Consider the following 26,607-nt stretch of genomic DNA (forward strand, 5'->3'; position numbering starts at 1 on the left):
CTATGCAAGATTCTTTTTACTCAATAGTTTGACATGGTTCTGCTGAGTGTTTTTAACTCTGTGAAATATCATGTTTGTCTTTCGCTTAGTTGTTATTTACTTTGTAACGCATTTTATTTTAAACGAACCTGTTATTTGGGCAACCTGTTGGTTCGTGAGTAGAATAAATGAATAAATAAAAATAAATGCATAATATCCTGAACATTACTTTTCCTCAGCTGGTGGCGTTTGCGATGATAGGCGGTTGATTATGTTACTCATACAAAGATTTGCGCTGCAGTTACACCTAGTGTTGTTACATTTCTATCTATAATAACATGGCTCATCCATGTTTTCAGTTACATCAGCAGCTGCTGTTTATTTAAATGCAGTCATCTCTTCTATGGATTTTGCCTTGATCATCTTGTTATGTTTATATATCCCCTTGCATGATAATATCATTCAGACTAAGGTGCTATACGTTGGCAAACCTTTATTGGTGGTATCTGACTGTCGCCAAAACATTACATCACTTTTTCTGCCATATCTTCCATTCATCGAATCCAATACACATTACTACAGACTTTGCTTTTAGGCAGAGCAGTATCAGCTAGGTCATACAAGAGCTATATCGCCTCACATTTCAGTCACGCCAAACACCCCTCATTACCGAAGGTATAAATCACTGCAAAGTAGCCTTTAGTTAGTTAAACATGAATGTATTTGTCCGGACACAGTATTAGTGTGCACGCTGGTCAAGCTTTCATTTTACATTCATGTTTGACATTCGAACTGACCACAGACCCTCGAGAAAACTTCTTGATGGTCTAGAAAGTTGTGTACCTATCCATGTTTCTTCAATGTTATTTATTTTATGTACGTGTTTGTAAACAAACAAAAATGCAACAAGAAAACATCGGAGACCGACTTCCCGATGAATACAAAGACTAAAAATGGTTATTCGATTAGAATGTACTTCTATTCGGAATATCCTCTAACACACTTCCAAATACAAACGTAAATTGTTGTAAAATAATATATTGTTACTATTGTAGTAGGTCTATTTTAACGCTAACGCTCATGCCCTTGTCTAACCCTTGTCAAAGTACATTTCAAATGTTGTGCTTAAAGGTGCTGGAAATCGTAAAAAAGCTTGAAGTCTCTGAAACATTTGATATTGGGGTGGATGCTTGAAACCCTTCATGTGTAACACAACCTTTTGTTGACAAGTCAGGATAAGCTTGGCCTATAATTGTAAAGAACAGCAATGTACATCAAATATCCGGTGCAAGCTATGTAAACAAGCTGAATTGAGTATTCCAGCATGTTTTTAGGAGTAAGGAGGGAGACAAATAAATAATTCAACCTAAATTGCCAAATTGAAAAACCGGGTAGAGATAAAACATCAGAAAAGTATGAGAGACGTTAGGATCTTTGGTGAAAACGCAATTCTGAAAATTGGCGACCTGAGGGCACGCCGGAAATGAAGGGCAGAAAGAGAATGTCGGTTCATTTTCTCTTTTTACTTCGTGTCTGCTTGTAATCTTTTTATCTTTCCTGCCATCCTTGGCTGCATTTCTTTTTAAAAGCAACCTCTTGTAATTTTCCCCCCATCTTCCAAGGCCCCCAGGATATCAAATGGTCTAACCAGGCCCCCAGGATATCAAATGGTCTAAGTTAAAAATTGGGACCGTCTATGATGATGATGGTGATGATGAATATTATTATTATTATTATATTATTATTATTATTATTATTATTATTATTATTACAAGTTTAGGGGCTATAAGTATTATATAGAAATCTAATAACAGTTCATTGAAGCTGTGTGGGAATCCTGAAAAGAAGTGTGTGACTTCCAATTGTTTTACGTGCAGCGCAGAATTATGCATCATACTGTACGGAGAGAGGGGGATATCATTAAGCCAAGGGGTAATTAAATGCTTGTCGGAAAAGTGACACTAAGCAGTTTACGCGATACCAGCAGGCCTAGACTTTTAACTTTTGTGCGAACTTTACGGATACACGTTCAATCGGTTCAATTTAATTTTGTTTTTAGTTTTCTTCCATCAAAAGTCACGACTATGAAAAAGATTTCCAATATAAATTAACAATCTCTCTCTCTCTCTCTCTCTCTCTCTCTCTCTCTCTCTCTCTCTCTCTCTCTCTCTCTCTGCAGTGAAATTGCTATGCTGCGACCACCGAACGAATATTTTCCATACAGTAGGGATAACATTAAAAGTTCATTATATAAATCTAACTTAATTGCTTAAGTTAGTTCTCAGACCCCCACCCCACCCCAACTCTAACTTAACTGACCTAAAATTGAAAAACATTTCAGACACGTATCCTGTACTAATTCTTTCATAAACGTACCAATGTACAATGGATTCATTCTGATGTATAAATTAAAACTTATTCAGACTTACTTCGTAAGCGTCATATTGGCATTGCAGAATAAACATTTTTCTGCATTTCGCATGTTTCGCCCTGGCAGTGTAGTCTGGCAGAAACCCTGCGATTCGCGTTCTTCTCTGTCGGAACACGCGCGCGCCCTTGAGAGACGCGACGCGAATCCCAGAGCATGCGCAATTGAGAGTGCGTGGCATGACAGTCAAACGTCTACGCGTCTCCGATCTCGCGCTATAGTACGTGTCGTTGAGCTTTCAAAATGATGGAATAATGACAGAAACTGGAATTACTGCAGAGAATACTTTTCAGGATATCACATGTGAATGTCTAAGGTACCAAGTAGGACGTTTAGGAAATCCTCAGAAAGTTCACGCCGCCTGTGGCCATTTTCTGGAGATAAGCCTATAAGCTTACGTAACTCAGCAGCGTATACAGTATTTCTACTGACAGTCCTGTACATATTGCCGGAACATATGCGATAGAATTTTGCGTTCAACGTCGTTCAATCATTCAGATGGAAATGCCGCCCTTCTCCAAACTTTGAAAAAAACAGGATGACAGACTTTAGAATGCTAACTCTGCATAAGAATGACGTAATTTAATGAGAAGATATTTGTATTCGAGCACGGCTACACTACAGTTTTTGATTCGAGAACTCTCATCATGGACCGTGGTTGTATTCAACAATCGAGAGGGCTATAGGGTGAGTCGAACTTTTTCCTATGTCCATGTAGCACTTGTGCAAAAATATGCGAATCCACGGGACTTTGGCGAATCAATAAATGCGTTTTTCACCAAGCTGAAAGGTTGAAAGATCCGTCCGTCACTTTGGGACGAGCTAGATAAATGCAGTCAACCCAGCTGGGCACAAAAATTTGCCATAATATGACTTTGTTCTGGAAATTACGAAGGCAACCGGCCGTGCGGTGGAACTTTGCAACAAAGTTTCAATATCTGAACTGGCATACTTGAATGACAGACACAGGAAACGATGGCCAATAAAAACGCATTCTCGTTGCATTTTGATAATTAATTATCAATCACAATGACACAGAAATTATGCCTCCTCCCGACAGAAGGGCAATGGCCTATTTTTAGCCCTGCATGTTACACTATGTCTTAGTGCTGAAAAGGCCATGTTGTTGTCAGGTCGTCGTGGCGACTTTTAAAATTTGCATACAACTCTGAGGGTTAAACGGGTTGTTAATGGGTCACAAAACTTTTGAGTCCCACTGTCGTCCATTATACCTGTTTCCTTGGGTATTAAAGGTGTGCAAGTATACACATCAAAAGACTAGAAAATTCACTTCATGGGCAGAATCTTGTAAAATAGCCTTTTCTTGTCTGGTTAAAGAAAAAGAAATACCCCTGATCTAAAATATGCCAACTTCAGAAAATGGTAGCCCAAGTGGACTACCAGGGGAAAAAGTTAATTTCGAGCATAAAACATTTAACTTGTAATATTTCCCCCTTGTCTTGGCCTGCTGGGTTTAAAAAAATGTTTAAAGGTATACAGGAACCATGTTCAAATTTAGCCGTTGCTACCATAGACAGAGGAGATCTAGCTAATCATAAAGTTTATGGCCAGGCCAGGTCACAAAAAAAATAATGCACCACTACATGGTCATAATTTTACTTTACTTAAACAATCAGAAATAATTTGTCTTCATTATTCTTCCGAGAATGAGGCAAAGAAATCAAAATAAATTATTATAACATGAATATTAATACGTTGTTCATTATAATATATAAGATAAATAAGCACCAGTGAATTATGTTTTAAATAAAAAAAACTGTGCGCTACTCTTACCGCCTGTGATAAATATTTGTACACTGGGTGAAAAGGGGAATTGGTTCATAAATTAATTGAGATACTAGTAGAATTAATTTTAGCACATAAAATTAATTTGAACGCATAAACATAATTCGATGCATAATGAGTTAGTACTGTACTATATACACTTATTTGGGATGACTGCATGAAACAAAATTAAAATACTTCAAAAATTATTTCTGGTCTATATACAATTAATTCTAACACACTAAAATTAACGGAAAACATAATTTTGACCAGAATGGCCCAAATATACATTATGTTTACTATTCATCCTAGAATGAAGGCAAAGAAATTACAATTATTATTATATAGAACATATTTCTAAGTTGTTACTTAGAAATCCATAAAATAAATGAAAAACAGTGAATTATGTTTTAACATAGACCCTCTCGAGGGTCTATGGTTTTAAATAAAAAAACTGTGGTTACCAAAATGGTTACCAGGGCAACATAAAACAAAAATGAACATGGAGTTCATGCTGTGATAAATACACTTAGGAGAGCATTTGCATAGTAACTGGGATTACTTTTAATGGAATTTTGAAAAAAAATTGAAATTTTAAAATGCAAATAGGTTACTATGGAAACACAGGGCAGTAAAAATTGATATCATATTTTGTCTTTCTAACTCAAAATAACCCTTTGGTATAATATTTCTGTTGATTACTGGATTTTTACACTAGATATTTGGTCTTTCTAACCCAAAATATCCCTTTGATATTACACATTCTGTTGATTACTGGATTTTAGGTGAAATCTTTAAAAAACTGGTAATTTTTACTCCTGAATGGTTGCCATGGAAACATCTCACATTGAAATGAGTGTGATATTTTTGGTGTGCTAACCAGAAAAACCCTTATGATCAAATTTTTACATCAATCAATCGTTCTTTAATAGGAATTAGGGAAAAAGTAACATTTTCAATCCCAAAATAGTTACCATGGCAACTCGAAACATTAAAATAAGTCTGGTTTTTGTGTTCTCTGACCTGAACTCCCCCACTAGATAAGTTTCATATCAATCAAAGTAACTTTTCATGGGATATTAGAAAAACTGAATTTTTCAACCCCTAAAATGGTTACCATGGAAACATGGGGCAGTGAAATCGATATCATATTTGGTCTTTTCGACCCAAAATACCCTTTTATGGTGAAAATTTCATGGAAATTGAACCTATTATTATTCGTGTTATTATTTCTATATAATACTTATATTAATTATTATTAATGCCAACCCGTTCGTCTAATACAAAATGAAAATGCGTGGTGTATACAACCTTAAGACAAATTCGCGATCTATAAAATACAAAGTGACGACAAAGATTAAAACACTATTCAAAAAAGACAAACACAGCACTTGTCGATCAACAACAGTACAATTCAAACTAATAATGATGTCGCGTAAGCTGTCACTGCGATAAGGTATTCACTTGGTAGAACATTGTTGAGATTTCTTACTGTTTAGGGTCAAAAGGTATTTTTAAACCTGTTTGTGCGGCACATAATTGAGTGATACCTGGTATCGGACCTCAATTTAGTGAAATTACTATTCAATGGATGAATCTTGTCAGACAATATAGTCGCAGGTTTGTTTTTCATGCATTTCATGTACAAGTCGTTAAAACTAGACAATACCACACCAAGAATATTTCAACCGTCTTCGATGACACGATTCATCTGATTTTGATTTGAAGGAGGTAATACTACCTCCTGCAGAACAGGACATACAATACCAAATTATAGACTCAACGGTGATCTGTAAAAATACATGCAAAACGTTCGTTCATTCATCATATCAAAGTAACTCACAAAGGAAATTATTCTTTGATGACATTTATGGACATAGCTTATGGCTGAGCTGACGTTTGCAAAGTTGGTTTGACTTTACTGTTGGCCGGCTTAGTATATTGCTGAGTTGGGTAAGGCCGAGTTGGTTCGGGTCGAGTTGGTTTTGTGTCGAGAGTGAACTATGAACCCAACTGTACCATTACCTATTTGCTGTTTAGCACGAGACCGTGACGTCGTGAAACTCTCTTGGACGATTTCCGTGTCATATGATGACAGTATTTACTAGACCAGCATTAAACGTACGACCACAGATTCCAGTAACCATGAATGTAATCACAGATTTAATAATTGTTTCCAGTCTCCTGTGTTACTTTGTCAGCCGGCTTAGTATCTGGCTGAGTTGGGTAAGGCCGAGTTGGTTCGGGTCGAGTTGGTTTTGTGTCGAGTGAACTATGAACCCAACTGTACCATTACCTATTTGCTGTTTAGCACGAGACCGTGACGTCGTGAAACTCTCTTGGACGATTTCCGTGTAATATGATGACAGTATTTACTAGACCAGCATTAAACGTACGACCACAGATTCCAGTAACCATGAATGTAATCACAGATTTAATAATTGTTTCCAGTCTCCTGTGTTACTTTGTCAACTCCGGAACTGTGACTTCTCAGGGTAAGATGGTGGTGACTGCATAGCGAGTGTATCTTTTTGCTCTATGTTGGTTAATTGTGGTGCAACTTCGCTAGCCAAATGTTTTTGTGCTTTCCCTCAAAGAAGGTTGGTAAGGAGGTAATGCAACCTCGACCTACCAAGCTGTGCGGAGTTGACGATGTTTGCGGCTTATAATTTGAAGTGTTGTCTCTTTCGCATAAACAATTTACAGTTTTATGAAATCCTGCAATAGGGGTGACAGCAAAGCATCGGGGCAAAACTTAATGATAGCGGGATCAAGACATATTGTCAGCATGTATTTTCTTGACTACTCTCAACGCCGAACAGACCAAGTTGCTTGTAGTCTCGGCTGAAATTGTTTTGCATCGTGACACCTTTTCATTTGTTAATTCATAAAAACTCGTAATCACAAAAACGCATGCAATCGATGAAAGAATTTGAATCTTCACACCTATGACGACATAGAGAAAAATTCACGAGAGATCAATCATTTGAAAATGTTTAAATCTTTAGAATAGACTGATTTTTTTACTTTTATCTTTCAATAACACCATGGAAAAGAGCATCTGTGATCACTAGATTTCTCACGGGCCAGACCTTAGCTTTCAGTGCCTTTGCGTGCGATCCTGTACAACAAAATATATACCCATCCCAGAAAATACGTTTATGTTATAGATGTTCGGGCTTAGAACCGTAATACTGTGTCATATGCCCTTACTGTGAGTTGTCAGGGGACACATGTCACTTTGAAAAGACTAAAGTAAAAACTTGTGGGAGAAAGTAACTATTATGGTGTTGCAAACATTACGGTTGAAAAGAATCTGGGCCGTGTTCACTACGCAGAAATGTACGCTTTCTTCTTTCGTTTTCGAGAGTGACGTCTATTGCTTTCAGGTTCGAGACAACTAGATGGCTGGTTGACTATTGACGAGGAAACCGTAAGCAGACAGTACGAAGTCACGATTTTCGAGGCAAGTTTTAATATTTTCTAAAGCTGCAGGTTCATGGCTATGTAAAACTTATTTGCAATTCATGGGCTGTTAAGTTTTGTATAGTAACCTCATTTTGTTTGTGTACGTAGAAATGTCTAGATCAAATGATGACACCTTATTCATATTAAAACGAAAGTATAATGTCAAACTAATGAGGAAAAAGGAAGTGCGAAATCATATATCGCTCATGTTTACAACAGTTGTTCCGGTTGAGTACCCAACGCAATCAAAGATGTCAGTCCTTCGACACAAAGGTTATCAATTTATTCAAAGAACATTTCTGATGATGAGGTCACCGGTATGTCGCAACTCCTTGAGGGAAGAAATATTTAGTCGCGGAAAATCCATGATGGATAAAGCAAAAATGTTATTGAAGATGAAGCATAGGCAATACGCCTTCATCAACAATGTGGAGCATAATACATTTATATTTGCAATTTTTGAAAATATAAAACTGTATCCTTCCATGATACTAATCGTTATCTTGGTTTTTCTTCTGTTTTCATAAATACATACCATCCTTATAAATATTATACCATCCGTATAGAATAGCAGCTGATTCAATTCTCATAATCTTCAGTCATTGATATCTTATGGTCTTGTGTAATTTATGTATCCTTATTATATCTTCTCATGTACCCGTCTTTCTCACAAAAGGACACCAAACCAGGCACAGTTTTATTTAAACTACCGACAGGTGTACAAAACCTATCTAAATATCTTAGTGATGACGGTAACTTAAATCATCAAATCCAGGGTGGAAATAGAGTAAGTGGACACAACTTTGTACCGTTTTTAATTCACGTTATGTATATACAAAAATACAAGTCTACAGTCCTAACGTGTTAGAAAGGGGAAAAGCCGTAAGGAAGTCCTGCATGCTCAGAGTAACTTTATGTTAAGGACAAATTCAATGACTTCATGTCACAGCAAAGTTAATATTTTACTTCAGTGTTGGCTGGTATAAGTGAAACGGGCTAGAGTATTCCCGAGAAAACTTAGTAATCGGAGCGGAGATATTTGAGGATGACAAAGACAAAAATTCATCTCTTTTAGCTATTATATCCATAGTGGATAGTTTACATGTCCGTCCCCAGGCGTGGGCGGGGTAGAGGTGTCTTGGCCTCAGCAAAGGCTTTTTGTAACTATTGTTCATTTTATTTTAATACGTTTGACTATGATATAATCGCCATTACAGATTAATACTACCGACCTTGGTTATGTTGGTCCTATCTTTGTAATAGATTTGTATTTTATAGAGGTTTCTTTTCCTCCTTCACTGTGCCATGTATGTTTTCTTTGACACTCTTACGCGAAGTTTTATCACCATGCTGCGTCTATTTATCTGATGTGTTTGATTGCCTAATACGCTAAAGTAAGCAAAGGTAAGTTACTAATCTGTTGATGCTGCCACCAAATAATCAGCGGATTAACTTTTACACATTTAAACGGTGAACGCACCAGTAAAGGTATAACAGTAATCTGTTATACGCTTGCTGGCCGATTTTCATCGTCCAATGGCGCACTGATATATTTATATCACTGTTATGTAGTTTATCGACATTTACATTTGCGCATGTGAATGAATGAATGAATGAATGAATGAATGAATGAATGGTATTAATCGTGATTAAACGAACTGACGCATGAATCAATATATGAATAATTAAATAACACTGTTATTTTATGTTTTATTTCAAGAATCAACGTTTCCAAATAAACCAAACCGATGGTGATATTATTCTTGCTGGTTACCTTGACTACAACATCGACCAGACTTACGAGTTACATGTAACATTGACCTCACTTCCGGTAGGTGATTATAAGAATAAATTTTCCAGAAGTGTCTTACAGCAAGTAAGCTAACGGTTAACTGCATGTACACGTCGTCCATAAAATAGTGACACATGTTGCATCACAAAATTACATTAGCATATGGTTATCATCATTTAGTTGGAACAAACTTGCTCATTTGAACGTTTCCTCTAGAACAGCTCCACCACTATCAAATTTTTGGACGAAGACGGAAAATAGAGCATCAACCGTTGCTGTTTACGGTTTATAATCCTTCCTTGTATTTGTCCAGAATAAGTTAAATCCTATTTTGTATGCATTTTATATTTAGTGAGTATTTTCACAATGCCTAAGTTTGCATTAAATTTTACAATACATTAAATTTCACATTGCGTTAAATTGGACACTATTTTAATCGGGAAAGCAAATTTCAATACTTCTTTGTAACACATTCGTTCCATAGGCCATGAACATTTTTCATGATGAGGATGACATATTTTATACCTTGTTAGTCAAAGTTGTTGACGTCACAGAATGGCCGCTGGTCTACAATGAATCATGCAAAACCAAGTCACGTGAACAAAGTGACTGGGTATGTAGGTTGATATTATTTTTCTCATGTTTCCTTTTTGCTCTACGTTTGCATTTAGATAGCTTTTCTTCTTAGTATTTGCAATGTGTTGGCCGAAATTCAGACTCAAAGATGTCTCATTAGTATAGAGTACGATGTTTTCAATCGGGTTCGAACTCACAACATACGGCATCCAGTCACCTAGCGGAGAAGCAACAGACAGAACTGCTCGGCCAAATCCCCACTCTCAAAAAGAGTGGTTCATTAACCGGGCTTAGTTGTTACATTTTTCTGACTGTGACCCCTCCACACGTTGTAAAGTTCATGAAAACACTCACGCTTGTACACTCACTATTACATATTGCCTAACTTTCTCAAATCAATGAATACATCGCTTAAACTGGGCGAAAAAAAAAGTCTCGGTGACAATACTGTCCACCAGCAAAGCTATCAACCCAGTATAGAATATACGATGTTTTCAATAGGGTTCGAACCCACAAACACACGGCATCCAGTCATCCAGCGGAGAAGCAAGAGACTGGACGAACAGATTATTAGAGGATTAACAATTTCTCGGACTCGTTACACATATTTTAAACGGTACAAATAGTATCTTAGGCCAAATGAAAATATGTGTGTTTCCGGGAGCTTGATCTTCCCTATTTAAAAACCTCCGACCTTAAACTTTTTATTCTCGTTTTCAAAAACCAGGGATAATTTTTTCGATTTTGTTTGTTTTGTTAAAAATAAAACATATTTTATGAGGGTTTGTGATTAAGGGATCACACAATGTTTTTTTCTTGTCGTAACGCCTTACTAGCACGTTACCATGTATAGTCAGCATCAACATCGTAAATGCTACCAAGGGTATTAGCAGCCATAAATTATATATTTCCGACCGAACCTGTTGTCAGCAGTAATTTTCAGGCAGGAGGAATATTCTAAATACATCATAAAAGTAAAATATATCTTCCTTCACCCCTTCTCCCAGCCAGCGGTTTAAGATTTTACTTTGGAAAAGAGAAAACTTCCAGCGGATGAGCTAGTTTATAAACGTGTTGACGAGCCCCCACTCAGTTATTTCGAAGGCGATGTGGATAATGATCAATGTAAGTAATGAGTCTTGCTGAGGTATCAACTTGTACGCACTTGTGATTTTTAGGATTTGCCATTTTAGAATCATTTTCTATGCGAAACCTTATGTGGCGAAGTAAAAACACACAAGATTTCAAGCATCCGAGTTAATAATCAATTGTAAATTTCTTTTATAATAGATTAAGCGACTCGTCAAAATTATGACCCATTTATGTAAAAATAACGTAATATAATATATTATGTTTTAGCTTTACCAATACCAGTGAATTTCGAGTCGTCATCTTCCCAGATTATATTGATAATATACCCGATTATCAAGCATTATGGTCCAAGATGTTTTCTTCATCTAAAAATTCACTGGTATTGCCAAAGCTATAAAATAATAGCAATTATGTACCCCATTGCCCCATAATAGATTTGAGCAAAGTTTGCACTCCATAATGTGCTAATGTTGGTCTTGTATATTATATATAGTGCAACGTTTGCTTTCGTCCAATTTGGGTCGGGAGGGGGCACATCATTGCTTAAATATAACAGTTAAATACATATCTCATAGTATCATATAACAGTAACCAATTAGTATAGGAAGCACTTAATTTAATGATGTAACAAATTCAATATTAAAATCTTGCTAGACATATGATATGGCACGCATCATACTATAATAATTCACGATATTTTTTCTAACAGGTCATCTTCGAGCATTTGCTGAGGTCAGGACGGCCATTTTCCGTTTCAAAGTGTAGGGGACGTATCATTTCGATGTTCAAACCACAATTTTCCAAATGTTCGTATTCTTCACTACTACGACAAAGTAAGTTATTCTTTTCAAATTTGTTTTCAACCGACCATGGGTCATCGGTAGGAACCTTGTAGATATTTGATTAGGGTCCTAATCTTCGACGTTACCAGTAAAGGTAGATTATTTGACACTGGAACCCTGACTGATTTATGGAATCTTTATTAAACTGGGCAAAATGAAAAATAACGATATTCCTTGGGCAGTCTATGGCCAAAGTAATTGTATCATACATGATACTTATCTTGTTTGCAAAAATGGAAATCCGGCTTTGAGAATTTTTAAAGTATCCAGAAAGCCTCAGCTACCAAAATTGAAGCTATATTTTTATGACAATTATGTACTGAATGTCAAAGCAAAGTTTGAATGTCAGCTAAATACAGGAGAAGGGTATCTTTACTGCCCCGCTTCTATATTCTGAGTTCTCTCTTGAAGCAGTTGCGAAAGCCTTTCATAACTAAAATCTTAAGAAAGCGCTGTGTGTTGATAATTTATTATATGAAGTTAGCCATCAACTCAAATGCGATTAAATTCGTCCGTAAGACGTTTCAAAATACCATGTATATGTGGGGAAATCGATACAACAACAACATAAAAAAGTGCTTTTAATGACTCACGAGAACCTCTTAATTTTAGAGAATTAGCCTTCTTTCTACTGTAAGCAATATGTACACTGCAATTTCCAATAAGAGACTTGTCAAATATTTAGATTCAGACAGTTTATTAGTTGAGGCAAAAAACTTATGCAGGATAGTGAGAGCATGTATGATGGATTGATGATTGTTTATGTTTTATTTACTATTATAAGAAATAGAAATGGTCAATTTTTGTCGCCATTTGCTGCTTTTCTAGATATAAAAAGGTGCTCAATTGGGTAATAGAAATATGCATTTCTTTAAGCCATTCTAAAATTATATTACTGGTAAACTCTTCACTGGAGTCAGGAAATCTCAATGAAAATCTTGTTCTTCGGTAAATATTAATTGTTAATGCTCTCCTTGGTTTTCAATCAGCAGCGGAGTTAGACAAATGATTTCCTGTCGCCTACCGTCTTTTGAATTTAGTTGAACTGGTTCGCCACAGTGATTACAATCTTCACCTTGGAATTTTAGTCTGTGATAAGAAATAGGCATTCTCCTGAATGCTTATGACATTAGATTTGTTTTTGCAGAAAATTAGAGAGAGTCTCAAAAACAAATCGACAGCTTGAAACATGGAAGAAATGGTGTCCAAATTGGCGTTCGGTTATCAATAGCCAAAAGGCACAGATAGCTCACTTTAGAAATCATAATGCGCATAGATAAAGGCTTACATGTATTGTGTATTTATAAATTCAGGGGAAATTTTACGTAGCATTTCTTATTTCATAAATATCTTATGGTTTGTAATGAATGAATATATAGACTAGGGAGTAAATGGTCACAAATTTAAAGATTTCTATTTCAATCCTTTCTCCACCCTTTTTAACTCTTGTACTTTACTTACTTTAAATTGCAAAGTTAATAGGATTGGCAAAATATTTTGTGCATTATCGTATCATGAATTCAAGATGTGAAACTATTTACGTCGGATAACTGATAAAACAAAGCAAATGGGCCATAAAATATTGAATATGTCCAAATTAAATGAACTACTTGTCAGAATGCTGATTGTACTGTATAGAAGAGTCTGTATCACTTTGCTGCACTTTTTAATCTTTCGTGGTTTTCTGTCATAAGCTTTCATTTGGCACACGATATATATATATGACAATGCCACACGTTATGGCTGCGAGAATATGTGTACATTTTACATGATAATACCTACATAAAAATATGTATGTACAAATCTGTATATTTTCAATTGCTATGGAAATATGTGGCAAGATGGTCATTGATTTTGGTATTTACGACAAATAACACACTTCCGGTAGTTTTTGGCAATGCCGCCTAGGTTCAGTGGGATTTTGGAAATGATACTTTCAGCCCTTAAATGGTTGCAATGGAAAAGAGTGACATGAAACGTTTTGGTTATTACGATCTATGAAACCGTTACAATAAAATTGTCATAGTAATCAATCCATTTCTGTTCGATTTAGGAAAATGGATACTTTGAACCCCACAATGGCTGCCATGTAACAGGGGGCATAAAAACGGACGCAGAGTGTTCGTTTACATCTGAAATACCAATTCACTGCAATTGTCGTGCAAAATGGAACCTGTAATTTTTAGATATGATATTTTTATCATTCTTTATCTCTAATTACCCGATTGTTATCAAAAGTATTAATACTATGGTTACACTCCCACTAACATCTGGGGAGTCAATATTTGAGATACACTATATTCAGACTGGAGCAAAATTCGAAACTTTTCTGTGACACTATTTGTGATTTGCATGCAAACACAGGGGAATAATTGTTTGAGTTCACTTATGTCCACAGATACAACATTAAGTCTTTGTTTTGGTATTTAAGCTGGCTTAATGCGCCCCTAGAGTTCAAAAGGTGTATATGGCCAAGCATATCGCATTGCAACAAGATGGCTGACATGAACCATGTCATATTGGCTTGTCTTTTGTTTTTTACCTGCTGCATACGCGATCCAGACGGAGTCGTCGTTTCGTTCATGACCTGAATGCAGACCAAATGCAATGATTTACTGATTTAGCCCATGAGTTTGATACGCTCAAAACTGCCAGTCACGGGAACATGCATTACGGATTGTACTGGTCAAACAAATGCTAAGTCTGCAGACTGATCTCATCATTAGAATAATTATGGCCATGAGATTTAGTGCACTGTTCGGCAGCCATGAAGAATGGAAATTATATGTTGGTTTGTTTTTTGTTATATGTTACAAATATCTGTCACGTGAGGGCGTTTAAGACGGCCCTAAAGTGGCTCAGTCCTGTCACACAACAAGTTGCCGATAGAGTTCATCCTTACACCGACTCATGTCTGGCAGGCTAAACCGTTTCAAATTTGAAACGTTTCAGAATCACTTGGGAGAGTCCACATGTAACTTTTTCATGCAAGTGTTGGACCAGAGCCGTTACAGAGGCGTTTTAATGGCCTGTGTGTGAACGGCACTATATGCTCATGAGATAAGAATGAATGTCGACCGTTTATAAACCCGTAGCCTACTACATTGTAACTGTTACAGGAAGACTTTCCATCCGATGCCATTGTTAGTCCCTACTGTTTCGACAAAAAGCATCACACGGTCACTACAGCCTGGTACAGTTTGACATTTACAACATTGAAACAATGGAGCAGCCTTTTGTGAGCAACTGTTCTCTCTATCTTCAGAATCATCTAATATTTGCACAAGAGGTTTACTTAAATGTGATAGGTAAGTTGGCCTGATAGCAAATCAGCATAGTCAAAAGCAATACTGCCATAACATTTTGTAGAACTCTGTGAATATTTATACGTGTTTCAAATGGTTACCTTTCGCTGTCGATCCGGTAAGCGCCATCAAATGGTAATGTTGATGGCAATTGGAAAGTACATAATGCTTCAAGATGCCTTAAAATGTCATTGCAATATTAGGGCTTCTTGTTCTTGATATTAGACCATATGCATTTTCTGTTTCGAAGTCTTGTCGCGTTGCGCTTGACTTCTACTAGGAAGGTTGATGTTTTATATTGCTTGATCGATTTTTATGCAATAAATAGGTTGTCCAACTGGTAAGTACGGATTGAAGTGTGAGAAAGAGTGCATCTGTCAGAATGGTGCCAGTTGTCACGTGTTCAACGGGGCTTGCAAGTGCACGACAGGTTGGTATGGACCGGCATGTGATATCCGTGAGTATTACTTATTAAACAAAGTTTCTTTGTCATCGTTACGTTAAATCATAGAAGATAAACGTTGAGTTTTAAAGAAAGAAGGATTTTCTCCGCTGTGGGTTTCGAACTAATGGTGTACCGATTCAATAGTCTGTCAATTTAATTGCGTTTTGCACATATCATGAACCAAGTCACAGTAAATACTCGTCACAAAAATAATAATAAAGATATAAAAATGCGTCTTACTTAACGTGACAGCATCCTAAAACGACTTACGTGTTTATGTATGTATGGTGCATGTTACACAGCGATGTTATAGCCACACTGTGTGAAACATCTGAAATAATATCTTATATTAACGACTGCGTAAAGAGTATGGCGGACTCTATATAGTTCTGCTTTTTTATGAGTATACGTTTTTGTATCAGTACACGTCGCAAATGATTCTGTAAATACATAACTTAGACTTTGATACTGGGATTTGAAAAGGTAATATGTAGTGATTTACATATATCATGTTAATCTGTAGTTTTATATCTAAATATTACATCTATTTGACAGCGAGACCGTCAATCGTTTTATCTCCAAAAGACGAAGCGGTCAGTTTTGGCGGCATAGTACAACTCTTATGTGAAACTCACAACATAAAGAGTGTAAATGTGCCACCGATTACCTGGTTCACAAATGGCCAAGAATTGTTGACGAAAAAGACCACCGCTTTGCCATAATCGGTGAAGAGAGATACACCAGGTGATTTATCATGGAATTTGGGATAGACGTGATCTCGTAGTTAAGATGTTTGAGAAACAAACACGACTAAATCTAGTTAAAAGACATAGTACGAATACATGAACTAGCACTTGACTTGAGCATGAGTGATAAAATTGGAACTACCCTTTCCATTTTTAGTTAATATGTTGTGGCCAAGACACTAGATAGATGTAGATGAACATCTGTAACAATATATTTATCGAGATGATACTGTTATATCAAAATCAGTTTTGCTTTTTAAATTTGTTAGCTTCATATTAAAGGGAGCAAAAATTGTACGTCTTGTTTATTTTCACATGCAGTTACAGCAAACTTCAAATACCAATGCATCAGATGGAATGGCTGGTGTGTACACATGTCAAGTACAAGATACCAATGGCAAAATTTACACGGATTCATCTACCATTGACGTCAGTAAGTGTACTTGATCTACTACGTAAATTGCAAAAGTAGACCTGATGTACCATAAATTGTCGTGCAAGAAACAATATATATTCTCCTGTCACTTTCGTGTTTAATTCATTGTTAATCTTGTTCTATTTAATAAGCATATCAACTCGTGGATAATCGTTGCCAATTCAGATGACTATTGAAGACCATAAGATTTTAGTATTTCTTTCTCTCACTATTGTCACACGTATGCTCAGAAATGGCAACTCTCTCAAGACAGGCAAGGGTTATATCGCGCCCTGCAGGAAGGCACATTATCTATTTTGAACCGTCAGCACACTGCAACTTTATTGTGAGATGTACTAGTATTTCCAAATTAAGGAGGCGCTGCACCAAACACAGCGTATTTTCCTCAAATATAACTTTGTTTGCAAATATTCATTCAATTTATTTTAATTAATTTGTTAACCCAAGATTAAAATATTGTTGGGTTCACCTTTTAGCTTGCTAAACAATCGCAAGTTACGTGATAAAGAAATGTTAATTTATGCAAATTTATGCAAACCATCAAGATATCCTGGCTTCTCTCTCCTCCTAATTTCAAAATTTCCAAAGAATTTAACTATACTCTGGCTGGGATGATGATAATATTCAATATTACATGGAAACGATTAAATGTAATGTTAATGATGAAATTTGGACCAATGGCTTAGAATTGCATTATTTACTAATAATAAGCTTCTAGTAAGCGAAATTTTCGATGTGTATTTGTTTACACAAGAAATTAAAAAGGGACTATTCATCGATCAAATTCTGATAGTCCTGGGCAGTGGCCCAAAGTTTGTTGTTGTTGTGTCGTCGTCATCATCATCATCGTCATCATCATCATTGTTGTTGTTTCTACTGCTGCTGCTGCTGTTATTTTCATCGTCATTACAATAACCAGCATCGATATCTATGCATACATGGATTGTACACCACGAAAAGATCTCACAAACCCATTGTGTTTCTCGGTACACTGTTAAAAAATAATTCCTAGATTCTTCTTCCTAACAGAATGTTTAGAAAATACTTACGGTTCTGCTTGTCAATCACCTTGTAATTGCCTTCCCGAGACATCAGTATCGTGTGATCGATATCGAGGTTGTATTTGCAAAGAAGGCTGGAGTGGAACACACTGCCAGATAGGTAATGATAAAGAGAAACCAATGATGCTCTTTCAAAAGCTCCTCAATGTTGACAGATAGTTATTAAACCACGTCGCAATGGATTTGCCTGTTTTATATCTAACTGATTTATGATCATTTGCTGTTTGTAAGCCTGAAACAGCTCAGTTTACTATAGAAATGTTAGCGGCCTAAATAAAGCAATGCCATATATCATTTAAAGCTTATTTTTCCCATCTTTTTTGAAAATGGCTACTGCACAAGCAATATCTGGCGGCAGTTCAGTTTTCGAAATGTATGTCATATACCTTTCGATAAGGCAATCCCCGTATTTGGATTTTAGCTAACGCCCCTTCCTAGACATCAAACATATAACATCTTTCCTTCAAATTTGAAACAGTTCATAAACAATCGTACGTAGTTGCATCATTGAGGTATGCCATAAACAAATACAGAATATCAACCATTACATCTAATATTTTTTCATGTAATATTGAGTAGTAGATATTTTTATATCCGTTTGTAAAATAGCTAAATTCTGTTCTTCCACTTTCGAGCAAAAATGTCATTTTGTATTCATTTTTCAACCTTACATGCATGTAAAATAACTAAATTCTGTTCTTCAACTTTCGAGCGAAATGGCATTTTGTATTCATTTCTCCAACCTTACGAGTATGTTCAAAACATATTTAAATATCCCTCATTCATTGAAGAAAACACGTCTCGAACATGATAAATTGCATTCAATTACTACGAAATATGCATGATTTGCAGCATGAATGGCAACGTTACACCTTGTTTACGATATCTTTCACCAATTAGAGCAAGCAAAATTAGTAACGCTTTCGAAGTATACCTCTGTATACGTTTTCTGAGTGCATATTTAAAAAAAAATAAGTATTGTCATTTTAATAAAACTGACAAGTTTTTCCTATATACCTTACCACAGATAATATGAAGCCGACAATACGCGTGTGCCCGTCAAATATACACAAAGTACGTAGATCGTGGCAAGGACTTCGCTACCGTCACCTGGAACAAGCCTGAATCTTTCGACAACTCAGATCACCTGAATTTTACCGGTACACATCGACCGAACGACAAATTCAGAATCGGGAGAACTTTAGTTAACTTACACAGCCGTTGATGGCAGTAACAACATGGAGACCTGCACTTTTTACGTACACGTCGTGGGTAATGTGAACTATTAAACTTTTAATGACAACTATTTAACATTTAATCTGACATAACCGGATAATGCCATTTTTTTTTACTTTGATGACTATATTAAAAGTATGTAGTATGTATGTATTGATGGATGGATGTCGAACAGATAAAAAGTAACCTTTGATTTAAGAGATAAGAGGACCTTTTGTATTATATTGCATTATATTAACATATTGAACCGGTTTTTCTCTCAAATGCTTTTACGTGTACTTCCATCCTATTACTGTTAACAGCAAAACCAATCGATGTGTGGGTAAAGTTGGAGGAGCTGCCATATCTATTTTCATCATCCTTGTGCCCCTGTTCATTTACATTGGTTATAAGTACAGGCTCAAGATATATTTAGCATTTTCACTTCCCATTGAAGAATACGATGATGACGGTACGTACCCCTACAAGAATAGATATATCCTGTGTCCATAGACATTACAGCTTTCACTCCACTATCATTGTCTCATCATCTCTGTGTTTGATAAACAGGATATTTGAATATGATCACCCTACCTCCTTTATCATCTGTTTTTTTACACCCATCATGCATTGCATCATTGAATCCATGGTGATGTCATTCTACGAAATGCTATATTTGGTTTAAATTGTCATCAACATACATAAAGTTCGATTAAATTCTTCTTGTATGTATTAATTTCATTTATTTCTTTTAAGGTTTAACAATTAAATAGCAAGTGAAATGGTTCTGTGTGATCTTTGCTGCCAAGTCACAACAAATCATACAATATTCAACCAAAACCACAAATATTTCTTTTTGACGCTGTGGTCGTCGACATTTGATCATAAGATTCAAATCGTTTGCTCTCGTGTCATAATCTCGATGATATTCGTATTATCAATCAGCCAACTAAATAAATCGTGAAAATGTGACATTGTATCATTGTCTTTGCCACATGTGGGCATAGTGGCAGATCTAGCCTACATGTTAAGATAGTAAAGAGTAAGTACGGCTAGTTTTCAATCGGATTCGAACCCACAACATACGGCATCAGTCGCCTAAGAGACGGGTCGGAAATGCTAGTATATTTGGATAAAGTGAGAAGCGGAAAGAGGCGATTCTTAGTTTTACATTGGGTCCCCGCTATCGACACAGCAAAGAGGAAATATAAAAAAATTAGTCAGTAGTATGTATTAATTTCTTAATGAAATTGCCATTGAATATGTGTAATTGGACGATGTCGAGTCACTCACAATAAATTGTATACGACTCCCCAGGATTATGCTGATATCTTATAAGCTTATTGTTCAGAACGATCCTTGTATTTCCAAGTCCTTTCTATCATTGTAAGAAAACTGACTTAGCAGGGGTACCGACCGGTCATCACACTCATTGGTTTAGCCAAGATAACAGTTTCTTGATAATAGATGACAGTCATGACAATGAAAGAATGCAGTGACAGCACTGATGACAGAAATGGCAGAGATTTCGCAATCACCTTATTGCCACTGTATTCTGTGTATTGCTAAAAAGGAGTCCATATATTTGTTCACTCTATGATGCCATACATACAAACGCGGTACAAACGCCCCTTAAACTATGTGTACATTGGAGTTCATTCACTCCACACTAACCCCTAAATACAAGGTGCAATGCATATTCGGGATTCAAAGTTGCAACTCTGACAATAAGGGAGTTTGCCATTGCGTTACCCTTCTAAGTCAACATACTATATCGTAAAAGTAATTCTAAATTGACAAAATAAAGCAAACCATATGCCTTCTATTTTATAGGTGTTTATATGCCCCTTATACTATACACATCATGTGATTGTTATGCTTAAGCAATAGTATGAAGGGTGTGGAATTTATTTGAAATGACTTGTGATGGAAAAAGATATATCACAATACCTAAATCAGCAGAATAAGCTTAAAATCATTTTCAAATATTAAAATGAGCAAGCTGAACAATGGAAGCAGTGATCATGTTGTAATCAGTCAACTCACAATCCGCCCCTTTCCTGACAGATCAAAGTCCCTTCCTAAAGGCTATTTGTTCTTTATTCTGGCAGCCATAACTAGGCTGTTGTACATTTGTTGATATTGCGTCATCCGGTTTCAGCATATCCATAACATGGAATCTATCCTATTTGTGTTCGATGAACCTTTTACACCTGATTATATAGGATCTCTTTTAATTGATTTTTTGATTTTTTAATTGATTCTATAATGATTATATAATTGTACCGATTCTGTGGGTTTGAGGTATCAAATAAAACATTTGCTAACAATGACCATGTTTTATTTACGAAACTGGCAGATGAAAAGGAATGTGACGCATTTGTGACATATAGCAGCAAAGATGAAGAGTTTGTAGATACTGTTTTGACAGATCTCGAGAGAGACAACAGATACAGGCTTTGTCTGCATCAACGAGACTTTCAGGGCGGCCGAAGTAAGTACCATATATTCAGCCATTCGATAATGATTCAAAACAATCGCCACATATACTGTAAAGAATGCGGGAGCATCATTTGTGATTGAAATGAGAAAATATTGATATGACCTTGACAACTTAGTTCAAATATTAGCAATGATCTTCGGCAGCTGTCAACTAAGGGGCCCGACTAGCAATAACATTTGTCTAAAGTTCAATTTGGTCTTATGATTTTCATAAAAATCCTGAAGAACAAACAAATAAACAAGTAAATAAATAATAATAAATAAATAAATAAATAATAAATAAAAATAAATAAATAATAGCTGACTGGTGCAGAGGTATGTACACAATTGCAAGGGAAAATAGGGAAGTCATTGAGCGGGATCATGAGCTAACCAGTTGCCCTGTTTCTCACCTTTATTGTTTGTTTTTAACTTCAGTAGAGTGTTAGGGTTAGCCTTTTGTGATCTGCAATAGCAGATCACGGGAATGTCACATGATGATCACATGACTGGAGAGTAAGAGTGTTGATCAAGTGAGCGATAGTGCTCAGACTGGCTTCGCCCTGCCTCCGCACAACTCCGTAAGGGTCACATTATAACATTCATTTTTAGAGTTTTGATGTTTACATATATATAGTAACACAGCACCGTTTGATGAAAAGCAAATATTGACGTTTATGAAAAGCGCAGAAAGAGTTGTGTTATTCTGTAGAAGTAAAGTGGTATAAGCTGGAAAAGGACAACATGCGTGTTCTTCAGGTAAATCCAGGACAATGGTTGTGTAAGGTATCTTCAGTGTACTGCAGTATCCTTGGTTTTGTGACAGAACGATGACTCTCAAATTAAAAAAAACTTGAAACTAATAAGTGTTTTTCAGGATGCAAAAGATGACGAATAGCTCCGTAAAATGCGAAAATGTGTGAAACCCAATTTGATTCATGACACAAATATACTTGTATTTTCCAGATAGAAAGGAATATATACATATATATATATATATATATATATATATATATATATATATATATATTATATATATATATATATATATATATATATATATTAAATTGTGACCTCACAGAGTTGCTTGGCAGTCTAGCGCAGTGTGCAAAGCCGACAACAGTAATGTCAAACAATCAGCACCCTTGCTTTTCTAGTCATGTGATAATATCACCATCAGGTTACTGCTGCATGATCAGCAATACAAAACTTCTTTTCTAGAAAATAGCCTTGCATTCTACTAACCTCATGACCATTGCAACTTTTACTAAAATAATCGGTCACAACTTCATCGCTTGGTTTTTTCAGGTATATTTTACAATATCGAAGAGGCATTAAACAAGAGTAGATGTACCATTTTGGTACTCTCTCCAGCATTCATAGAGAGTAAATGGTGCCAATTTGAGACAATGTCAGCTATGAGAAGATTAGTAGACAGTGGACAAAGGCTGATACCAATCATGAAAGAAGATGTCATGCACCTTGAACTACCTCTTCTAATGAAGAGGATTCTGGATTCTGTTACTTACATAAAGTGGACACAGAATGGAACGGCGAAACAAAAAGGAAAGTTTTGGAATGAGCTTAGTAGTGCTATCAGGAGACGAACAAAACACCCTGAAGGCCGTTTGAGGAGGATAATGATTGCCTTTCACCAACGAATTTTGGATTGTGTTGCATTTCGTTATAGGAGACTCAATAATCACGAAGATGTTGCGTAGCTCAGTTGAAAGCATTCCATGATGTAAAATGGTTATGCAGTAGTATGATATCAGTAGAACTAGCATATTGGAAAAAGAATGCATTAATTCGTAAAAGTAATAAAAGCAGTCGTGAATTTTCAATCCCTCACAGTTACAATGCAGATATATAATATGGTGTGAGAACACCGCCAAAATTATCTTGAAATCTTTATTTAAACTTATCTCATCATTATTATCATTATTTGGTGATTTGGTCATTTTTACGTTATTATTTGGTCTTTATTATGCGATTATTTGGTGATTATTACGACATTATCTTGACATTATTACGAATTTATTATGTTAATTCGGTTCTTTTTCAATTATTCGGCATTGATGTCTTGATTTGGAACTTATTTCATCATTATTTTGCCATTATTAGGTGATTTGGTCATTTTTATGTCATTATTTGGTCTTTATTATGCGATTATTTGGTGATTATTACGACATAACCTTGAAATTATTATGAATTTATTATGTTCATTCGGTTTTTTGCCATTATTCGGCATTGATGTCTTGATTTGGAACTTATTTCATCATTATTTTGCCATTATTAGGTGATTTGGTCATTTTTATGTCATTATTTGGTCTTTATTACGCGATTATTTGGTCATGATTACGACATTATCTTGATATTATCTTGACATTATTATGAATTTATAACGTTAATTCGGTTCTTTTGCCATTATTCAGCATTGATGTCTTGATTTGGAACTTATGTCATCATTATTTTGCCATTATTCGGTGATTTGGTCATTTTTACGTCATTATTTGGTCTTTACTATGCAATTATTTGGTCAGGATTAGGACATTACCTTGACATTATTACGAATTATTATGTTAATTCAATTATTCGGCATTGATAACTTGATTTGGAACTTATTTCATCATTATTATTCCATTATTTGGTGATTTGGTCATTTTTATGTCATTATTTGGTCTTTCTTATGCGATTATTTGGTCATGATTACGACATTATCTTGATATTACCTTGGCATTATTATGAATTTATTATGTTAATTCGGTTCTTTTTCAATTATTTGGCATTGATGTCTTGATTTGGAACTTATTTCATCATTATTATGCCATTATTTGGTGATTTGGTCATGTTTATGTCATTATTTGGTCTTTATTACGCGATTATTTGGTCATGATTACGACATTATCTTGATATTATCTTGACATTATTATGAATTTATTATGTTAATTCGGTTCTTTTGCCATTATTCGGCATTGATGTCTTGATTTGGAACTTATTTCATCATAATTATGCCATTATTAGATGATTTGGTCATTTTTATGTCATTATTTGGTCTTTATTACGCGATTATTTGGTCATGATTACGACATTATCTTGATATTATCTTGACATTATTATGAATTTATTATGTTAATTCGGTTGTTTTGCTATTATTTAGTATTTATGTCTTGATTTGGAACTTATCTCATCATTATTATTTCATTATTTGGTGATTGGGTCATTTTTGTGTCATTACTAGCCATTATTATGCGATTATTTGGTCATGATTACGACATTATTATGACATTAGCTTGGCTTTCAATTATTTGACCTACTTTATTATCTGAACTCATTATTTGACCTGCATTTGAACCCTACCCAGAAATCATTGCACATCACAATGGCGGCTGTGATTTGGTCGGTCTCCTCGGATAGAGAGAGGAAAGCGGGCTTTGTGTAAGTTTTAAAGCGCAGCTCAGCATATCGCGTATCTAGAATAGTTGGGCGTGCTCGAAAACAGAGGTCGACCACCATTTCGGATTAAAAATCGATTGTTTTCGGCGGCGGAACTGGGCGCTCCATACTGGAAGCCAGCGGGCTGTCGACAGCCCCAGCCCTGCCACGTAGACTCTCGTAGAGCCACTAGCACCATCGTAGTTGATAGCGCTTTTAGTGTTGTAGAAAAGGGCACTAAAAACGCTATCAACTACGGTGGTGCCTGTGCGTAGAGCTAAAAGGTGTTATTAATACCCGAACTCTATCATATAAATCGGCCCGACACGGTTTACATCATAGGGCACAGCAATGGTGGGGGCCTCGACCTCCACGCCTATCTGCCTGAGTCTATGAAACCCATGGCTATACGTAGCTGTGGGTCGATCCACTGTGGTGTTTTCTGACCGGATTCCTGCCTTTTAAACTTTAGGCTGGTTTTGACTTTTACGATTTTGTGGTGGCGGGGTTAAAATAGTAAAAGTCAAAACCAGCCCGTAAAAGGCAGCAATCCCGTCTGAAAACACCACAGCTATGGACCCACAGCTAGGCTATACGCATCGAGGCAGCATTTTTAAGCTTACTCAATTTTAATAGAGCCGTCTTTTTAAAATTGTGTCCTAAACATTGTGTTTAGAAAACTTCAATGTGATTCGAACGATTCCTTTTTTGAAGAAAACGTCGAACCTTTGTAATTGAAATATATAAACCATGATTCATCAATGTGATATATATATTATGCTAAATTACAATAGGCCTAAATCATTTATAGGTGATTAGAATGGCATGATGTAGGCCTAAACAGGGCGGAACTTTCCGATTTCCACTGTACCCGATTATCAGAACTTACTTTTAATTTTCTTGGTATAGTTCTGAACGTTTTAAAAGAAATCCGTTTCTCATAACTGGCTTCACCAAATGTAGAAATTATTGCGGTTTTTCAATATGATTTGAGTTGGGCCGGTGATCGTATATCTTTCATTTGTACTTGAGTACAACGCGTCTCTATACATGCTATAGCCGAGATATTGAGATGTAAGGTTTTGAAATCATTTTCTAGACGATGTTATATGTAAAATTAAATAAATTTAACAAACAGGAATGATATCGTACAATATTTGACAAACAATTTATATGGACAGAGTCGGTTGCAAAAATGTCAACAATAAGCAGGGAGGAAATTTTAATTCCCTTGAGTATTTCAATATAAAACTTCCAAAAGGTAAAATATATTCGTACATTTCCAAGAATTTTCCATAACTGATGCATCTTTGAAGTTACGGTTATAGGTAATATTTAATTTCTTCCTATATGCCCGTGGTATAAAAATTGAGTGTGTTTCAAGTCCTCGCATACCGTCCTTCCCGACATGTTATTTTCAAAAATACTCCTTGCAGTAAATGTTTATTTGTTTTAGTAATTGCCAAGTCATGATACTGTACAAGACACGGCACAACAGCTATGTGTATGGCGATGCTTCGG

At 35.8% G+C, this 26,607-nt stretch overlaps 2 long non-coding RNA genes across 2 annotated transcripts; both read left to right on the forward strand.

The window, feature by feature from the left end:
- The first annotated feature begins 11,835 nt into the window (after nt 1-11,835).
- On the forward strand, nt 11,836-16,450 carry LOC139116439 (uncharacterized). Its single transcript, XR_011548294.1, has 4 exons — nt 11,836-11,953; nt 15,082-15,270; nt 15,596-15,724; nt 16,268-16,450. It is a non-coding gene; the product is annotated as an uncharacterized lncRNA (long non-coding RNA).
- Nucleotides 16,451-19,517: 3,067 nt separating this feature from the next.
- LOC139116440 (uncharacterized) lies at nt 19,518-23,497 on the forward strand. Its single transcript, XR_011548295.1, has 3 exons — nt 19,518-19,642; nt 21,530-21,664; nt 22,960-23,497. It is a non-coding gene; the product is annotated as an uncharacterized lncRNA (long non-coding RNA).
- The last annotated feature ends 3,110 nt before the right edge of the window (nt 23,498-26,607 follow it).

The sequence above is a fragment of the Ptychodera flava genome, chromosome 17 (assembly GCF_041260155.1).
Source record: "Ptychodera flava strain L36383 chromosome 17, AS_Pfla_20210202, whole genome shotgun sequence".
NCBI classification, from domain to species: Eukaryota; Metazoa; Hemichordata; class Enteropneusta; family Ptychoderidae; genus Ptychodera; species Ptychodera flava.